This window comes from Juglans microcarpa x Juglans regia, chromosome 1D, assembly GCF_004785595.1.
Source record: "Juglans microcarpa x Juglans regia isolate MS1-56 chromosome 1D, Jm3101_v1.0, whole genome shotgun sequence".
NCBI classification, from domain to species: Eukaryota; Viridiplantae; Streptophyta; class Magnoliopsida; order Fagales; family Juglandaceae; genus Juglans; species Juglans microcarpa x Juglans regia.
Window position 1 is genome coordinate 17,120,433 of NC_054594.1, and position 19,815 is coordinate 17,140,247.

General features: G+C 39.2%; 1 long non-coding RNA gene and 1 pseudogene across 1 annotated transcript; both read right to left on the reverse strand.

Moving 5' to 3' along the window:
- Positions 1-192: 192 nt before the first annotated feature.
- On the reverse strand, positions 193-18,616 carry LOC121234301 (annotated as a pseudogene).
- On the reverse strand, positions 3,579-5,742 carry LOC121234306. Its single transcript, XR_005934365.1, has 2 exons — positions 5,522-5,742; positions 3,579-3,805 (listed from the first exon to the last, which is right to left on the reverse strand). It is a non-coding gene; the product is annotated as an uncharacterized LOC121234306 (long non-coding RNA).
- Positions 18,617-19,815: the final 1,199 nt, after the last annotated feature.

Genomic DNA, 19,815 nt, shown 5'->3' on the forward strand with positions numbered 1-19,815 from the left:
AACAATCAACACAGTGGCTATGACAAAAACATTAATTAAAAAAAAAATACGTAGGCAGAAATAATCAAGACAGTGCTTTTAGCAACAAACATATTTTGCACCCAACACCTAAAAACAAACCGAAAGAGGAAAAAAAAGACCAGGTATGCATGAAATCTCAGAGTTGTTCGGAGTTGTACTTTTTTTTTTTTAACTATGAGAAACTAAGCGATGAATCTGTAACGATGGAGTCTACCAACGCAATGTGCAGAAAAGAGGAGCTGTTGGATATATTGTTTCACCAATATGAATCTGGACGCTTTGGCTTGCTTTGAACAACAGCCTCAATCCTTTCCATCACGACTGGAGTCTGCAGAGGGATGACATCAATGGCTTTCATGTTCTCTTGAATCTACAGAGGGAAAACAGCTCTCATTAATTAGCTATGAAACTCGGTCCAACATTTTTTTTATGCTTTTTTTTTTTTTTTTAAGAATAAGGATCACATTTCATTCATAAAAGTGAACATATAAATATGACTGAAAAAGTCAATTACAAACGTTAATAGCCAGCACACTTTCGTGGCTGACATGGTCTAGTTTAGACTACAGATCTCTAAAGACCTAAGTCTAAGGGACAAAAATTTTTTTTTTTTTGGATTTTTATTACAATAAAAGAAGAACAGGACACAAAATAAAATACAAAGAAAAACTGCTACAACCACGGACACAAAGACTGCTCCCAACGGCTGCGGTGGCGTGTGCAGAACATGCGCCACCCTGGGAGAAAAATGTCAACCGATCTTGGAGGATCCAGACTCACAGAACCCAGTGGCGCCGCGCGTGACGACAACAGAGGGCCTCCTGGCGGAGCAAGAGAGCCACTCGCCAAACGTCTCTAATATCTTCTGGTTGCGCGTGCGAGCAACTCGCCGCTCCATTTGGCGTCGCCTTCGGTAGTCTTGAAGATCGGCGGCTGGGCAACGCCATGGAGAGGCGCATGCTGATCTATGTTTGCTGGAAGATCTAAATCCGCCTTTCTCCCTTATTTAGCCTGCAAAATACAACAAAAAAACAAAATAGAGCACTACACAGAGGGTCTGGAGAGTAGAGAGAAAGAGAAAGAGGGGAGGAGCCGAAGTTCCCACCCCCTTGAGTCAAATCTGGAAAAAGGGAGTCAAAATGGACTTTTCCTTTTAGAACCGAAGCTATACATGCATTTTCAGTAAAGCTTTTAATACATAATATTTTAAAGCAACCCAGTGCCACCTCTTTGGAAGGGACTTCTAAGTTTTAACACATAACTCTATCGATAGATTGGAATGAGAGTTGTAACGAAACATGTATGAAAGGAAAGAAAAGTAAAATACCACATAAATAAACAGCAAAAGTACAGTGGAAAATTAACGATTAAGGGGTGTTTGGACATAGAGATAAGACACAAAATTCTAAAAATTCTCAAAACTCATTATAATTTCATTTCCAAACATCACTCAAATACAAAACACTTTTTAATTTCAAATATTTAACTTTTTCATCTAATAATTATCCAAACATAAAAACCAATACAATTTTTACAAACTTCAAAACAAAACAAAAATCATATTAAAAATCATATTATTTTTTAACTTTGTAATATTTTAATTCAACTTTTTTCTCTCTCCTATCCCAAAGTGCACTTAAATCATTTCACTACTATTCATAGAATTTTAGGATACTCCAAGTATCCAAACGAGCTCTAAACCGAGGAGAAATTTTGGAGGCAAACCACAGTGAAAGGTCTTTCACAGAAGACACACAAAGCCCTTTTCAAAATGCACTGGGAGTAATATAAAAGTAAAGGAAATCCCCAATTAGAGAGTTATGGCAACATGCACCAAGCATGAAAACAAATTGGACACCTTGGAGCACAATATAGTAACATCATGATTTACTAGTCTTCTTTAATAAATTTGAATGATAAGCGTTCATTTCGGATCTATGGTAATACCATAGAGGGTGATCAATAGGTCAAAATGACCAATTATACCAATTTAGAACTATTATGATGTTGCTTTTGATATAACTCTTACTGTTCCATCTATCAAACATATGGATATACTGTGTGTGAACAAAAGTGACAACTTTGGTAATCATCTCATATCAATACACACAGAATATGATGATCAGCTATATATGAACCAATCACACACAAAATACAATGCTTTTGCTAACGAGAAAAACCCAAAATGGGAGAAATGCCTTGGATACTTTATCTAGTCAACATGGAATTCGCTATAAAGAAAATAAGTATTAAAATGAGTAATGCTATATACAGTCTCCTAAGATGTGCAAGTTCTATGCACTCCCTTAAAAGTGGTGTACACCATGAAAAGTAGATTTATTCATATGGATCCCAAGTTTGCATATTTTTTCAAAAGAAGTGCACAAGGCTTGTATATCTTAAGATGTACAAATCATTTCCCTATAAAATTTACAGAACATGTAAACCGCCACACCATAATCTTAATGTTGTACCATTCACCTAGCACAAAGTTCGATACAACCATGGTCCATGAATATTGCTTCCCTTTTGACAATACCATGCTCCAAATCCAAGGTGTGCTTCATGACCACGTTCACAACATTTTAAATTACAATACTTGTACTTCCAATCTCAAGTGAAAGTGAAAGAATTATACACGGTGAGGTTTGTATTTCTGATATGATTCAAGCACAAACTAAAGCCCTTCAGATCTGGTGAGGAACCTAATCCTTGAGCTCCAATAACGGTGTTTTATCATATTGATGCAATTCTCTCTGATCTTCTCACAAACAAAACACTATGGCATTCTCTCTGAAAAGCTCATTCTGTTCTTATTCTCTCCAGAAAATAATATTTTGATAAGAAACATAATTTCTCCAGAAAATAATAACCATAAAAGTTGTCTCTATAAGATGTATTTATATAGACAGTGTAATCCCTAAAAATCACAATTAGGTTGAAAGTGCAGTTCATGAAATATACCAACTACGTATGATAATATGCAAACCAAACAATAAGCAAACAAAACCCATATGAAAGTAAATGTCACTTCATCCAACAAAGTACGGTTTCAAACACGTGAACACTTCAGATCTCACCTGAGATTCCTTTGTTGCTCCAGTAATAACAGAAGAAACATTCGGATTCACGGCACACCATGCAATTGCAAGCTGAAATAATGGAACTCCAAGTTCATTCGCGATTGGCTTCAGACCTTCAACTTTTTTCAGCACGTCATCAACCAATGACCTATTAGCGAGATTCTACAAGGAAAAAGCAACAGCTTTGCATTCTACCCTTCTTTCTTTTCTCCCAGGAAAAGGGTGATATTTTAGTTTAACTGTGCAGAACACTGATGAAAAGTAAATATCACTCATCCTAAAAGAAGCCATAATTTTTTTTTATATAAGTAAATAATTATATTGATATGAATAAGCATAGCCCAAGTACACAATATGGCATATAAAAGGTAACACCTATTGTAACTCCCCGTCCCCGAAAGTCCGGAGAGTTAACTCATGTTACTTGATAATTAACTCTAACATTGCTAATATATTTCCAAAAGCTCCAAATCAAACGTAAACACTTTAAATTTAAATAACCACACATACCCGTATATAAAATCCTCAATACAGTAATCCCAAAAATTCACAACTTCTCAACATATCACTTAAACCAACCACATAATTATCAAAATCACCAATACTCATCGAAAGCGTTCTATTCTTAATCCACTATTCTAAAGTCATCTCACCCAATTCTTCGTAGTCCTGATCCTCAGCTGAAATATCCCAAAAATCATCTGAAAAATATTGGAGACAAGTGGGGGTGAGTTATCAACAACTCAGTAAGCAGAGAACATATGCTAGTATGTAAACATGAGCATTTTCACAGAGTTCAGAATGCAGAAACAAAACATTTCAATATGCATATCTCAAAAATACATTCTATCAAGAATCTAGAGCGATATTTCAAACATTTCATATTCAGAAAACAACTTTTCATATTCAAAGACTTCTTTGGCATAACATGACTGAACATTTTCATCTTATCATATCAGAACATAACAGAAGCCATGTTTAACCCCCGTGGTAGGGTTGTGCATTCTGCGAAAAACCAAGCAGAACATAAATCACCATGAATAACAAAGCGATTGCACTCAGAACAGAAATCCACTATTATATCCTGTGGTAGGGCCAGAGGTCACTATTGTATCCCGTGACAGGGCCAGAGGTCACTATTCTATCCCGTGACAGGGCCAGAGGTCATTTTTCTATCCCATGACAGGGCCACATATCAGAGCAAAACAGAATCAGAAACAGAGTCAGAACAGAATCAGCAAGTCATGCCAAAGGTTTTTCAGATACCACATCATATCAAAACAGTATATTGAAATTCAGATCATTCTTACATATTGAAAACAAAAGTCGGAGCATCTTTTTAATCAATGCACAATTTTTCATATTCTCATTATAGTTTCTTTTTCAGATTTCAGAGATAGCATGACAAAAATTTAGCTCATGTCTACACAATGCATGTCAGAAATTATTTTTCTCTTTTTCGTACAGATTTCATGAGTATGCAAATAAACGACCGAGGTTGGTTTTGTTTTTTCCAAGTTCTCATTTCACTACAAAAAATATGCAAACTTTTCAGAAAATCAACCTCAGTCTCAAATAATTCATTAAGATCTAGCATAGGAACCTCACTTACCTGGACTTCTTAGCTTTTTCGAAATTTTCCTCAAAATGTCGAACAATAATTAATCGTCACCTATGAAAAATAACCATGAAATTCTCATAAATTTCCAATCGAACACATATTTCAATATTTAAGCCTAAAATGCTAAAATAACCTATTTGAATTTTTCAAAAACCTAACTTCACGTAATCCTAAAATATCGGCACATTTTCTAAATTCATTAATATCCACTTAATTATAAACTCATAATATTTCTAAAATTGCATAATAATATTAGTAATAGATACAATTATGTCGTAAAATACATATCTGGTTTACAGGCTCATTAAAACAAAATTGATTAAAGTAGGAGGTCAAATATTTCATTTAATAAAAGAAAATAGACTAATTAGTATCTCTTTAAAGAGTTCAAAATGGAAATCCTACACCACTATGTACTTCTAAAAATATTAATACTTATAATATCTTTCAAATATTTATTCAATTTGTATTTAAAACAAAACTCATACAAAGTGAATTTAACATATAAAAACTACAGCAAGATCAACTTGTAAATATTTTGTTTAAAGCACCAGTACATTGGTTTAGCTTATAAGCCCAAACATATGTGCCCAAAATAGACTATAACCCACGCAAAAACAAAACCCAAGCTTTCAGATTCAATGAGCATAATATTAACTCATATGTTCCAAAGAAAGCAAATTGGTAAAACACCTAATATTATTTGAGTAACCGAGAACCACAAACATATGTATATTTCTTTCTTAAACTACCACAAGACAAGAAAGTCAAGAGATGAGCAACGACAAAGACTTACTCAAGGGAAACCGAGAGGCAACAAGTAATAGCAGAACACACACTCACGGCAAGCACCAAACTCACCAAGATACGAGTGAAGCTTAAGGTTTTATGGCAAAAACAGGGCACGGCAAAAGTAAAACACAACAGGGCAGTGAATGACCAAACCAAAAAGGGAAAGCTATGGAAATAAATCACAAGCATGAGCCACGAAATTACTAGGAAAATTAAGAGAAAGAACAGCAAAAGATCTGCACGGTTTTACAGCAAAAGAACAGCAAAAGATCAGCAAATGCTTAGAGGAAGAGATCTGCACAATTTTACAGCAAAATTGAAATTGAAAATTTAAGAGATGTAAATGGAACCATTACCAGTCGAAAATGGAGGAATGAGGGGCGACGTTTGCTGACTTACAGAGGAAGAACTGAAAATGAAAATGGAGAGGAAGAAGAGACGCAGCAGACGGCAACCCACTGAAGAAAAGAAAAGAAAACGAAAGAAAGGAACAAAATAAAATGGAGGAGAAGAAAAGAAGTAGCAGCTGAACGTATTGCAAAAAGGGGATGAAGACTGGAACGGACATGAGGTGAAGAAGCCACGGCGCAGGAGAAAGAAGGAGAAGAAAAGAAGAGATGAAGCCCAAAGGGCTGGACCCAAAACGACGCCGTTTGGGGGGGGCGGAATTTAGTGGGCTGGGTTGAAAGCTCACGGGTTGGGCTGGGGACCAAAATTGGGTTGGGCTCAAAAGAAGAAGAAAAATAAATAAATAAATAAATAAACACACACACACAAAAAGACCCAGTCCGAAAATAGAAGGGTCCAACAAAAGAAAAAGGCACAATAAAATAATTTAAGAGCCAAATAAATTTCACAACTAAAAAATTATAATATAAATGTAACAAGAAATCTGATAAATTTAAAACAAGAGAATTAATATTTAAGTTAATAATAAACAAAATCCTTCATAAAAATAAAATACACCAAAATGCGGTGTATTACACCTATTTAGGAAGAGGAAATAGAAACTAGAAAATCATGAAAATTGAGGCCACGAAAATCCACAGCTGTGGCCTATAGAAAAAGAGTGCTGACAAAAAATAATCTAAGTTTTTCCAATGAACGCTCTTTGTCTTTAAACGTCTGGTCATTTCGCGTCTTACATAGGCACCACAAAATACATATCAGAACCATTTTCCACATTGCTGAGATTTGTGGGAGACCTCATACATTGGTCCAAGTGGCCATGAGCTCAATCACTGTACTGTGGTAGGCATCACCCAAGCAAGATCTAACCTGTTAAACACTTAATTCCATAACATTCTAGCGACCTTACAATGCAACAGCAAGTGATCCACAGTATCACCATTTTTCCTGTACATGCAACACCACTCTACTATGATCACCCTTTGTTTCTGTAAGTTGTCCAAAATCAAGATCTTACCCAATGTTGCTACCCACACAAAAAATGCCACTTTAGGAGGCGTCTTATTTCACCAAATCCTTTTCCATGGGAATTTGTGTTCTATGGTTGTGTGAGGATCTTATAAAAAGAGCGAACTGAGAATATACCTTTACCGGTGGGTATCCACCATATCGTGTTAGCGCCTTGTGTTCTCGGTATCATGGTGTATAGAAGACCAAAAAACTCCTCAATGCTGCCAACTTCCCAATCTTGAGCTGCCCTTGTGAAATTCACGTTCCATTGAATTGGGTCCACAGAGAACTCCATACAATCAGTCACTGATGCATCTTTCTCACATGTAATTCTAAAAATTGAAGGGAAGAATCCTTTAGAGCATAATCTCCACACCAATGGTCAGTCCAAAATTTTATTTTAGAACCATTACCCAACACCAGCAAGTGTGCCTAACAAAAATTCCCCACCCTTCTCTAATGTGTTTCCAAACTCCAAACCTTATCCCGATTGACTAGGTGAAACTTGAATTCATCTCCAAACCTATTCCACAGAAAATCACAATAAAGTTTCTTGATGCATTTCGCCACACTTGTTGGGATTGGGAATACAAATAAAAAGTAAGTTGGCAAATAAGAAAGAGTACTTTTGATTAGAGTGATCTTGTCACCTTTCGAAAGATACAATCTTTTCCAACCTACCAATCTGCATTCAATCTTCTCAATAATTGTATCCTAAATTGATATAGACCTTGTAGCTGGCCCCAAGGGAAAACCAAGGTAATTCATAGGGAGAAAGGAAACCTTACATCCAAGGGTATTAGCCAACTGCCGGACATTGCCAACATTACTCACTAGTACCAACTCTGATTTATGATAATTCACTTTCAACCCTGATACCGCTTCAAAACAGAGTAATAATGCCTTCAATGCTTGAATTTGGTTTTGTTCTGCCTCACAAAAGATCAGTGTATCATCTGTAAACAATAAGTATGATATAATAATGGAGCCCCTAGTAGGATTTCTAACCAAGAAGCCATCAATAAATCCATTGTTCACCAAAGCTAAAATCATTCTGCTAAGCGCCTCTATAACAATGACAAATAGAAGTGGGGATAAAGGATCCCTTTGTCTTAGACCTCGGGAGCTGTTAAAGAAACCATTCGGACTACCATTCACCAAGACTAAAAACTTCGCCATCGAGATACACCATGTAATCCACGAGCACCATTTCTCCCCAAACCCACAACTCCCAAGCAAATAAAGTAGGAACTCTCAATTAACATGATCATATGCCTTCTCCATATCTAATTTGCATAGAATCCCTGATTGTTCAGATTTTAGCCTATTGTCTAGACATTCATTGGCAATGAGAGCTGAGTCCAAAATTTTTCTACCTTCCACAAATGCATTTTGGGGTTTTGTAACAATCCTCCCCAAGGCCTCCCCTAGGTGATTTGCGAGCACCTTCTATATGATTTTATACACCCCATTCACAAGGCTAATGGGCCGGTAATCCTTCACCTCCGATGCCCTAAGCTTTTTCGGAATAAGTGCGATGAATGTGGCGTTGAGGCTTTTCTCAAACTTCCCAATCAAAGAGAATTCATACAACACTCTCATTAGATCCTCCCTCACCACATCCTAACATGTCTAAAAATATCCCATGGAAAAACCATCTAGGCCAAGTGCTTTATCTTTGACCATTGTTCTTACCACTCACTATGAACTTCCATCTTGTTAAAGGGCCTCTCCAACCACGAGGCTTGCTGTGTATCAATTGACTCAAAAGCTAGTGCATCGAGTTTTGGTCACCATCCCATCTGCTCACAAAGCAATTGTTCAAAAAGTCAGTAACATGCTTCCTAATCACAGGAGGTTCCACACAGTCCCTGCCATCTGTTTTCAACATCTCAATGTTGTTAGTTCTCCAATGAGAGCTGACCACTCTATGGAAGAACTTTGTACTTTGATGTCCTTTCAATCACAATGCTCTTGATTTTTCGCCTCAGGAGATCTCCTCCAATAACATAACCTTATCTAGCTCTGCCACTTATTCAGCCTTCTGAGAAACTTCCTATAGGGAGAGAGCTACCTTCATAATTTAGAGACCATGTTAGCCTCTTTAGTTCCCATTGTTTTTTTAGAATCTGATTTCTTTAACTGACCATGTCCCATTTCAATGGCGGTTAGCAAAGCCATAAATTGTTCCTCAAAACCTGCACACTCAATTCCTACACAATGTTGGATTTCCTTACCTTATGAAACACCCAGTCAAAAACACTGGACTAATTTGGCAGTAGGTATTGTAGTGGAATCGGATCCCCCCCCTCATGTCAATCGCATCCCTGGGTGCCCACTGTGTCTTCATCGGCACTTCCAGATTTTTCTCAATACAGATAGGCCTTTCCCCTCACTCAGAGGAGTCCCTTGTAACAACTAGTATCCTTGAAGGCCCCACGGACTCCCCCCGACCCCCCAGGTCGCTCCCAGATTCTGAATATAGCACACGGGCTACATCCAGTGGGTAAAAGTCACTCGCAGGCGAAGCTGTCGGCTGAATCTCAAAAGGGGGCTCTTCACCTCTGTCTGTTGGCCTTGTCTGTCCTTGTTGGGACTAAATGAATATCGACACTCATTTGTGCAACAACCGTAGGATCAGATTCAACCTCTTCCAACGTCGTCGTCTTCATCATCGTCCACTTCTCAACCAAGGACGAGACTATCAAGATCTTCTCCGCTAGCGCATCCTGCAGCCTCCCGCCGATAAAGGAGCCAGCCTCTCCTCCCTCTCCAATTCTCCAAAGGAGCTGGGCTCTTGCTTTGAATTTGCCCTTGACAAGGCCCGTGGGTTGTGGCCCACAAACCTAGCCCTTAGGCCCTTCAGTTCAGCCCTTACCATCCGATAAGCCCACGACTTCAGCTTGCCCACATCCCTGATCTATCTTGTGGTCCAAGCCCAAGTCCACCTCCTCATCTTCCTCAACACACCGTAACAATAAACTGATTTACTCCTATAATGCCTCCACCTGTGTTTGCATGTTTTGTAAGGTAGCATGCACACCTCTCTTCGACAAGCCATCAAAGGACTTGCCACCACCTCCTTCCCTCTGCATACATACTGTACCCGAGGGCTTAGGAATCATTACTGGCTTAGGAATCATTACTGGCTTCTGGCCATTACCATGAGTTGCCCTACTGCTAGTGCCTCCACCCCTATGTTGTTCTTAGGACTGCACCAACGCCTCCTTGTACGACTGATGCTGTGTATTGAACTTCATCCCCGGTAATCTCTGCATAATTCCACCTCCATTATGTTTGACACCTTTTTTCCTCCGAGATAAGGTCCTTCATCACATCTGCCAACCTCCTCCAGCCCCTCCCCTCCACGTCTTCTGAAATGAAGATAAAGTTATGCCTTTTACCCCCACCATATTCCACCAATGCCATATATCTGCCACGAGTATTTGAGCACCTCTATGCTATCAAACTTCTACCACCTTCCCTTATCGTAGCATACATCTCCTTCATCCCACCCCTCAGGCATTCCTCCAATACTCTAATAAGCCAGTGTACCATTGTTTTCCCCAGATATATCTCCTTCAACACCTTCCAACTTCTCTCTGTAATGATCAAGGAGCCTCCCTCCCTAATCAAAACAAAGTCTTTTGATTTAATAGCTAACTTTTTTAGGACTCCCCTTATACTTGATCTCACCTAAACTCACTATCCACATGTAAAACTCATCGGAGAGAAAAAGTTGTACGGACTCCCATCAAACAAGTACCTGCACCCTATTGAGCTTGACAGCTTTGTACGGAATAGGAACAAAAGCTGGGAAGCTTCACAAAATGAAAATACTTTGTAACTAAACCCGCATAAACCCCCCGACCCCCCCCCCCCCCAATGGCCAAAAAATAACTCTTGGTCAATTAGCAGCACATATTATACATACATGCTGATGGTGAAGTTCATTTATTTCTTGCATAAACGTAGATATCATAGAGGCACAGCTCTCAGAATCAATTTTGATCCACCACACATGCTACATGACTATACTCATATTTATTTTTGAAAGTTCAGCCAACAAGAAACAGTAAGAAATTGAATCCACAACCTAAATCAGCATTCAATAATGAGGTAAAAAACGATATGAAAGCAGAGTGGTAATAATGCTAGAAGTGAACAAACATGTTGTTGGGAATATAGAAAACCAAGTCATGAAAGAGAGAACAGAACAATACAATCCAGAAGAAACTTACCTTGTAATTTTCCAATGCAAACTGGCTATCGGGGGGTACAACTTTCTTGTTGTATTTTCCAGTGAGCACTCCATAAGCAAGCAGGCTCCATGTGGTAAGACCCAGGCTGTAGTCGGTGTACAGAGGAACGTACTCAGACTCAACCTGTAGCAATTCAGAATGAAATCATAAACAAAGCTCAGTTATTTATAGATAAATGCATGTGGCATACACTCAGGATGCTTAGTTGTTGTTCTCGTATATATGTCCCGTGAACTTCCACTATGCCTAAGTCCTTGTCAATAAAATTCTTATTTCACTGATAAAAAGTACATGTAGCTTTATGTACATATTGCTGCAACTGCTCCATAATCCATTGCTTATGACTCAAAGCAGAAACTTTTCGATAAAGGAAACACCATACAAGAAAAGGCCAATACTTGAGGGTAAAAATTTTCCGCCTCTGGGGTAAAACCTAGGAACTAAAACGTTGGCGAGCCGTCGTTCCTCTATGGTAAGTAAAGAATTAATGTTGTCCCTCTATTGAAGCTACAAGATCCGACAAAACTTTAACCAAGCCCAGTGATTGCAGTAAGGAATATTCAATGAAGTCAATAAAAATAATACTAAAATAATAAATAATAATTGAGTATTACGAAAATGATAGCTCGAAAATCCATCAAAAACGTAAAAGGTATTTTTTTATTTTTTATTTCTGTTATTTCATATATTTTTTTAATTATTATAAATATTTAAAAAAATAAAAAAATTTACAATATTATTAAAAAAATACTTTCTTAATTATTAAGTTTAAAAATTAAAAAAAAAACATTCAGGACTGCATTTGTCAATGATCTACTACCCAAACTACCATGATCACTGAGCATCAATTAAATAAAAAATATCACATCGAGTTCTATTCCCTCGAAAACAACAACGCATTTCATACAAATAGGAAAACTGTAACAACCACCTATCGAGGAGGAGGAGGAGCAGGTGGTAGGGCGGCAGTAGTCAAGGGAAGCGGCAGCAAGTGACAAACCCTAGATCTCTAAGGTAACTTCTGGAAACCGAAAGACAAGTGCAAGTGAAGTGTGTGGTTTAAGTGAAGTGAAGTTGTCGGCAGGACACACGCATGGGTCGCGTGCCTGGGCTTCTCCATGGGCTTCTTAGTTGGATTAGTGAGTAGTTATGATTCTGTTATTTTCATTTCAGTGTCAAGTCCTTCTTTAAATGGGCCGTGGGCCTGAGTCTTATTATTAGCTTTTTAATTGTTGAGTCCATTGTAAGTGGCCTGGTATGGCCCCTTCGTAAGTCTTTATAGGGTAGTTCCTGAAATATTTGAGATATCAAAAAGTTAATCAAAAACCCTATTCTCTCTCGTGCGTTTCCTGGAGGCGCTTTCCCTCGAAGAAAGCTATTACCGTTTTCCATTTCTCCTGCTATTTCTTTCCATATCTATCAGTTGTGTTACAAATTGGTATCAGCAGACACCGATTCTCTGTTACTTCAAAAATTCAAACATGGTTGATGGCACAAGAATGACTCAGTTACATGAAGGTCTTAATGCTGTACAAAAAACAATAGTAGGGCTGGGTACAGAGGTAACAGCCATTAAAGGACAACTTGAGGCAGTTATACAACAACTAGCAATCTTGAATGTGGTAATGCAGCGGAGGAACAGCAGTGGAGACTCTTCTTCCAATGTTCAGAATCAGGAGGATTCAAACCCTCAACGTCCACATGGCGAGGTCCAAGCTCGCACCATCCGACTTGATTTTTCGGTGTTTTATGGAGAGGATCCTGCAAGTTGGATTTACAAGGTGAATCAGTTTTTTTTCTTTACATAATACACTACCACAACACAAACTCAGACTTGTCTCATTTCACATGGAGGGTAAGGCCCTCCCTTGGTTCCAAGGAATGGAAGAATCTGGACATATTCCAGATTGGGAGGCATTTATTAATGCATTATTAGTAAGATTTGGCCCTAGTGTGTATGATGACCCTATGGAGGCCTTGACAAAATGGGACGGTAGAGGACTATAAAGTAAGGTTTGAAACCTTAGCTAATAAATTAAAGGCATTGACAGATCCCTACAAACTCAGTTGTTTTATTAGTGGACTAAGCGATGACATCCGGTTGACTGTGAAAATGTTCAACCCCCTGACTTAAACTCAGCCTACAGTTTAGCCAAAATTCAAGAAGAAAAAAACAGCATCATCAAGAAAAGCCCAACCAGATTTAGCCATAACTACTCCCCAGGCCCAGGCATCCTCAAAACCCCCAACCAGCCACCTCTTTCTCATCCAAAGAACCCACAATATGCCAATAAACCATTTTCAAAACCTTAATTTTCCATACAGAAAATCAACCAATAGCAAATGCAAGAGAGGAGGGAGAATGGACTATGCTATTATTGTGATTCAAAATGGCACCTGGGCCATAAGTGTGAAAGGCCTAAGTTGTATGTATTGGAAGATGTCTTGCAAGAAGTTGATTCGGCAATGGCGGCTTGTGAGGACAGGTCATTTAATGATGTCTCAAGTGAGGAACCACCTCCACCCGACCTGGTTGAGACCCAAAACAGCTCAGAAATTTCACTCCATGCACTCACTGGATCTCAAGGCCCAAGAACCATTCGTGTGAAAGGAAAACTTTACAACCAATGGGTGACCATATTGGTGGATACAGGGTCTACTCATAGTTTTTTGGACCCAGCAGTGATAAATAAAAATAAACTTCCTCTTGACACCAACGTGAGGGTGCAGGTGAGAGTGGCGAATGGTGAATTACTTCCTAGTGAAGGCAAGTGCAATGGGGTTAATGTGTTAATCCAGGGAACTGTTTTCCCAGTGGATGTCCATGTCCTGGTTTTGGCGGGCCGCGACATGGTGTTGGGAATTAATTGGCTAAAGGACTTAGGGTCCATTTTATGGAACTTTGAGAAGTTGGTGATGCAATTTCAATACCAAGGCAAGTCGGTATCCATCTATGGACTGGCAGGAGTTAAAATGATAGAAGAAGGAACTTTTAAGAGGCTCGATGGGTTAGAAAAAAAGGGCATTATACTACAAGTAATGGAAGGGGTCAAAACCAGCAGCTCTACAACTGTAGAAGAAGTTCCAATAGTGTTACAGCCACTGTTACAGCAATTCCCCGAGGTGTTTTCATCACCTAATGGACTGTCCCCATCCCGAACTCATGACCATGCCATTAACTTACTACTCGGAACTAAACCCATTTCCCTAAGGCCATACCGTTACCCATACTACCAAAAGGAAGAGATTGAAAAAATAGTGCAGGAACTTCTCTCCACAGGGGTCATACAGCCTAGTAAAAGTCCTTACTCATCCCCGGTGTTGCTGGTCCGTAAGGCATGGTACATGGAGACTTTGTGTCGACTACCGGGGCCTAAATAAGGCCACTATCAAGGATAAATATCCTATTCTAGTGGTGGAGGAGCTAATGGATGAACTGTACGGAGCAATAATTTTTTCTAAGCTGGATTTGAGGTCGGGTTACCACCAAATCCGGGTCAAACCAGAGGATGTTCCCAAAACAGCATTTCGGATGCATAAGGGCCATTATGAATTCCTAGTGATGCCTTTTGGGCTAACTAATGTACCCTCCACTTTCCAAAGCCTCATGAATAAGGTATTTAGGCCCTATTTAAGAAAGTTTATTCTTGTCTTTTTTGATGATATTCTTGTGTACAACAAATTAGTGGAAGAACACGTACAACACATCCATGTCACCCTTGACATATTGCGTCAACATGAGCTGTACGCCAAGCGGTCAAAGTGCCACTTCAGGTGTAAGGAAGTAGCCTATTTGGGCCATCTGATTTCAGCGGAAGGAGTGCGAGCAGATCCGGAAAAACTACACGCCATGTTAGACCGGTCCTTACCCAAGTCACTTAAGGGCTTGAGGGGATTTTTGGGGTTAACGGGATATTACCGTCGGTTCATAAAAGGCTATGGGGGAATTGCTTCTCCCTTAACCCAAATGTTAAAAAAGGATTCTTTCAAGTGGAGTGATGAAGCACGGCTGGCTTTCAACAAGCTAAAGGAGGCTGTAACCCAACCCCCTGTGTTAGCTCTTCTAGATTTTTTAAAACCATTCATTATAGAGTGATGCCTCAGGCAACACTATTGGGGCTGTTTTGATGCAACAAGGCAGGCCTCTAGCCTTTTTCAGCCAAGCCCTAAAGGGAAGAGCTCTCATGATGTCAACTTATGAAAAGGAACTATTTGCTTTGGTTTCCTCAGTCATTAAATGGCGGCATTACCTACTAGGCCAGGCCTTTGTGGTACGGACTGACCAGCAGAGTCTCAAGCACCTTTGAGATTAAAAGGTGGGAACTCCTATGCAACAACAATGGATTACTAAGTTGTTTGGTTATGATTTTGTAGTGGAGTACAAAAAAAGAGTGGAAAATAAAGTTGCTAATGCCTTATCGTGGAAGGAAGTTGATGGGGGGGGCTGAATTGATGTTGATTTCATTCCCTAGTGTCCAATGGCTGGAAGATTTAAGGGCAGCGTGTGAAGAGGATACACAGATGCAGAACATGACCAAGTCATTTTCAGAGGGCAAGCTGGGCCCTAAGTACACAATGAGGGAGGGTCTCCTAATGTATAAGGGCAGGTTGTATATCCCTCGACAGGAGGAATTTAAGAATAGACTGCTGGAACTGTCGCACAGTAGCCTGTGGGGGGGCCACTCGGGGTATCACAAGATCATCCATCGTATGAGAAGGGATTTCTATTGGGAAGGCCTCAAGAGAGATGTTAAGGCTTTTATTCGAAATTGTGATGTGTGCCAAAGAGTTAAAATCGACAACACCCTCCCTAGTGGGCTACTGCAGCCACTACCTATGCCTACACAACCATGGACTCACATAACCATGGATTTTGTGGAAGGGTTACCTAACGCCCAAAGGTTCAACACGTTGTGGGTCGTGGTTGACAGGCTAACTAAATACAACCACCTTATCCCGATCAAACATCCCTACACCGCTAGGGACATTGCTCATCTATTTTTCAAACACATCTTCAAGTTACATGGTCTGCCATAATCCATTGTGTCTGACCGAGATAGCACATTTACTAGCCATTTTTGGCAAGAGATTTTCTCATTGCAGGGGGTTCAACTCTCCCTAAGCACAGCCTATCACCCGCAAACCGACGGATAATCTAAAGCTGTCAACAAAACTGTTGAGAACTACCTAAGATGTTTTAGTGGAGATCGACCTAAGGATTGGGCTAAGTGGGTACCCCTAGCTGAGTGGTGGTACAATTCCACTCAGCATTCCTCTACACGGATCACTCCCTATGAGGCTCTGTATGGCCAAACGCCTCCGAGGCTTTTAAACTATGTACCAGGGACAGCACGGGCTGAAACAGTGGACCACACATTGAAAACAAGGGATCAGATATCACAACTTCTCAAGCACAATTTACAGACGGCACAAGCTAGGATGAAAAAATATTTTGACCTTAAAAGAAAAGAGCAGCAGTTCATCGAAGGGGATGAAGTATACCTCAGGCTTCAGCCCTATCAGCAGAGCACGGTGGCGCAGAGACAAAATCTCAAGCTATCTCCTCGGTTTTTTGGTCCCTTTCGGGTTCTGCAGAGAGTAGGACAGGTCGCCTACAAGTTGGATCTTCCAAGCTCCTCACGGATTCACAACACCTTCCATGTTTCACAACTCAAAAAGAAGCTAGGATCCAAGGTGACAACTCTCCTGTCGTTGCCTCCAGTGGAGGAAAATGGAGTGATTCGGCCAGAGCCAGCTGAAATATTGAGCTGTCGCATGGTTAAAACCAGCAACCAAGCTCGGGCGGAGCTACTGGTTCGATGGAAGGGTCAAGAGGCCAGAGATGCAACATGGGAAGGTTACACAAAACTCAAAACCGAGTTCCCCCACCTTGCGGGCAAGGTGTTCTAAACGGGGGGGCTATGTAACAACCACCTACCGAGGAGGAGGAGGAGCAGGTGGTAGGGCGGCAGTAGTCAAGGGAAGCGGCAGCAAGTGACAAACCCTAGATCTCTAAGGTAACTTCTAGAAACCGAAAGACAAGCGCAAGTGAAGTGTGTGGTTTAAGTGAAGTGAAGTTGTCGGCAGGACACACTCATGGGTCGCGGGCCTGGGCTTCTCCGTGGGCTTTTTAGTTGGATTAGTGAGTAGTTATGAGTCTGTTATTTTCATTTCAGTGTCAAGTCCTTCTTTAAGTGGGCCGTGGGCCTGAGTCTTATTATTAGCCTTTTAATTGTTGAGTCCGTAGTAAGTGGCCTGGTATGGCTCAATTCGTAAGTCTTTATAGGGTAGTTTCTGGAATATGTGAGGTATCAAAAAGTTAATCAAAAACCCTATTCTCTCCCGTGTGTTTCTTGGAGGCGCTTTCCCTCGAAAAAAGCTATTACCGTTTTCCATTTCTCCTGCTATTTCTTTCCATATCTATCAGTTGTGTTACAAAAACCAATAAATATATTGTTGTATGAACTCCGAAAAGCAACAATTCAGCAAATAAAAAAAAGAGAATGCTAGAGGTGGGAGCCCCAGTGGGAGCTGTGTATTTTATTGCGTGTATTTTCTAATTTTTTTATATAAAATTTTTAAATATTTTAAAAAAAAAATTCATAATGTTATTAAAAAATATTTTCTTAATCACGAAATAAAATAAAAAATATAAAAAATATTTTTTATTTTATTTCATGATTAATGAAGTATTTTTTAATTTTTTTTTACTTTTTAATTATTAAAATATTTTTAATGATATTCTAAATTTAATTTTTTAAAAATATTAAAAAAATCTATTTAAATCATAACTTAAAAAAAAATACATGTAAATACATACTAACATGAAAAAATGCCAGACCTTGTGACGGGACAATAAATTACACTCAGGCTGCTCGATGATCGGCCCCACTAAATCCAACCTCTCTGCGATCCCCCAAGCCTCTGTGATCTACAGGGCGGACCACTCGCTAGTCCCCCAGTAGAATGCCCAGCCCTTTTTGATCACGTAGTTCATTTCCCTCACGATCTCCTCAATCAGCGTGGATGAGTCTGGGCTGTGGCAATAAACGACATCGATATAGTCCATGTCGAAACGCTTGAGGGAGGCCTTGGTCCCCTCGACGACGTGCTTCCTGGAGAGACCCTTGTCGTTGGGGCTCGAACCGCCCTAGAAGATCTTGGTGGAAACGACGATATCGGAGCGCTTCCACCCGAGCTCCCGAATGGCTTGGCCCATAATCTCCTCGGCGCGGCCAATGGCGTAGACCTCGGCATTATCGAAGAAGTTGACGTCGTGGTCGCGGCAGCACTGGAGCAGCGTCTTCGCCTCCTTGACGTCGAGCTGGTTCCCGAAGCTCACCCACGCTCCGTACGAGAGCTGGCTCACCTTCAGTCCCCGATCTCCCCAAGTTGTATTGCATTTTCACTTTGCTATTTTACTTTAGTTCGCAGAGAATGTGAGAGACAGCTAGAACAAATGTGCTTGCGTGTGCTCCTCATACGTAGAGGAGGGAGAGGGTGGAGTGATCTGATGAGGTGATAAATGGCGTGTTACGGTGCAAATTACATACGACGCGTGGCTAAAAATAGTGAAATGACTATTTTGTTGTTTTGAAAGTCGGAGTAATCTTTAGATGCGGGCGGCAGCACTGGTGTCGATCTGAGTGTGACTATTTTTTTATTTTATTTTTTTCTATTTTTGTTTTTTAAATGCTAATTTGCCTTCTGTGTTTGACGGTTATTACATTTTATTTATTTTTAAATATTTTTTAAAAAATTACTAAATTTGTATGTTTTTCTAAAATATTTAAAAGAAAAGACAACATAAACTAACAGTCATGCCCAAAAGTAAAAGAGCTGGTAGTACAATGGCATCATCTTTTCTTTTTAAGGATTTATTTTGTATTATCTACTATTTATTTTCACATTTTATATTCATAATTTTTTTATAAAACGTGAGAGTGGTTTTTATAGAGCATGGAAGTATTTTCATAAGATGTAGAGTATGAGGTGATGAATAATAATTGATAAGAAGTTTTTTTTTTTTTAATAAAGTTTTGTAAACATGGACTATTCATCATTTATTTTCAAGTGAGTATAAAAAATAATTTTTTATCTAATAATCTATCTATTCTGTCAACTCTTTGAGTAAAAGAAATCAAATAATTCATTAGCTGAAAACCTTGTAAGATATTATTTTGACATTTTTGAATAAAAATATTTATTAACATCCACCCAACATTACCAAGAGTTTTACTTTATACCTTGAGTTATCAATAGGTTTCATTTTTTATTATTAGTTAAGAATTGGTGATTAAAGATTAATAAAAATAAGACCATTAATTAAACATAATATTGAATCTACAAAATGAAATATATTGGTAGTAATAGCTTAGAGTTTTTTTGGTATCCTAACAAATTTCAATCCAACCTAAATATATTATTTTGCCGGGGGGCGGAGACGAGGTGCGTAATGCAGCATTTATCCTAATTAACTACCTAAATGTAATTAATTAAGTAGGTAGAAGTAGGACTCCCACATGAAATCACTGACACGAGCATGTGGTAATAATTAATCTATTATTTATTATATAATATATTAATGGCGCTACTAATCAAGACAGAGGAGGGAGGA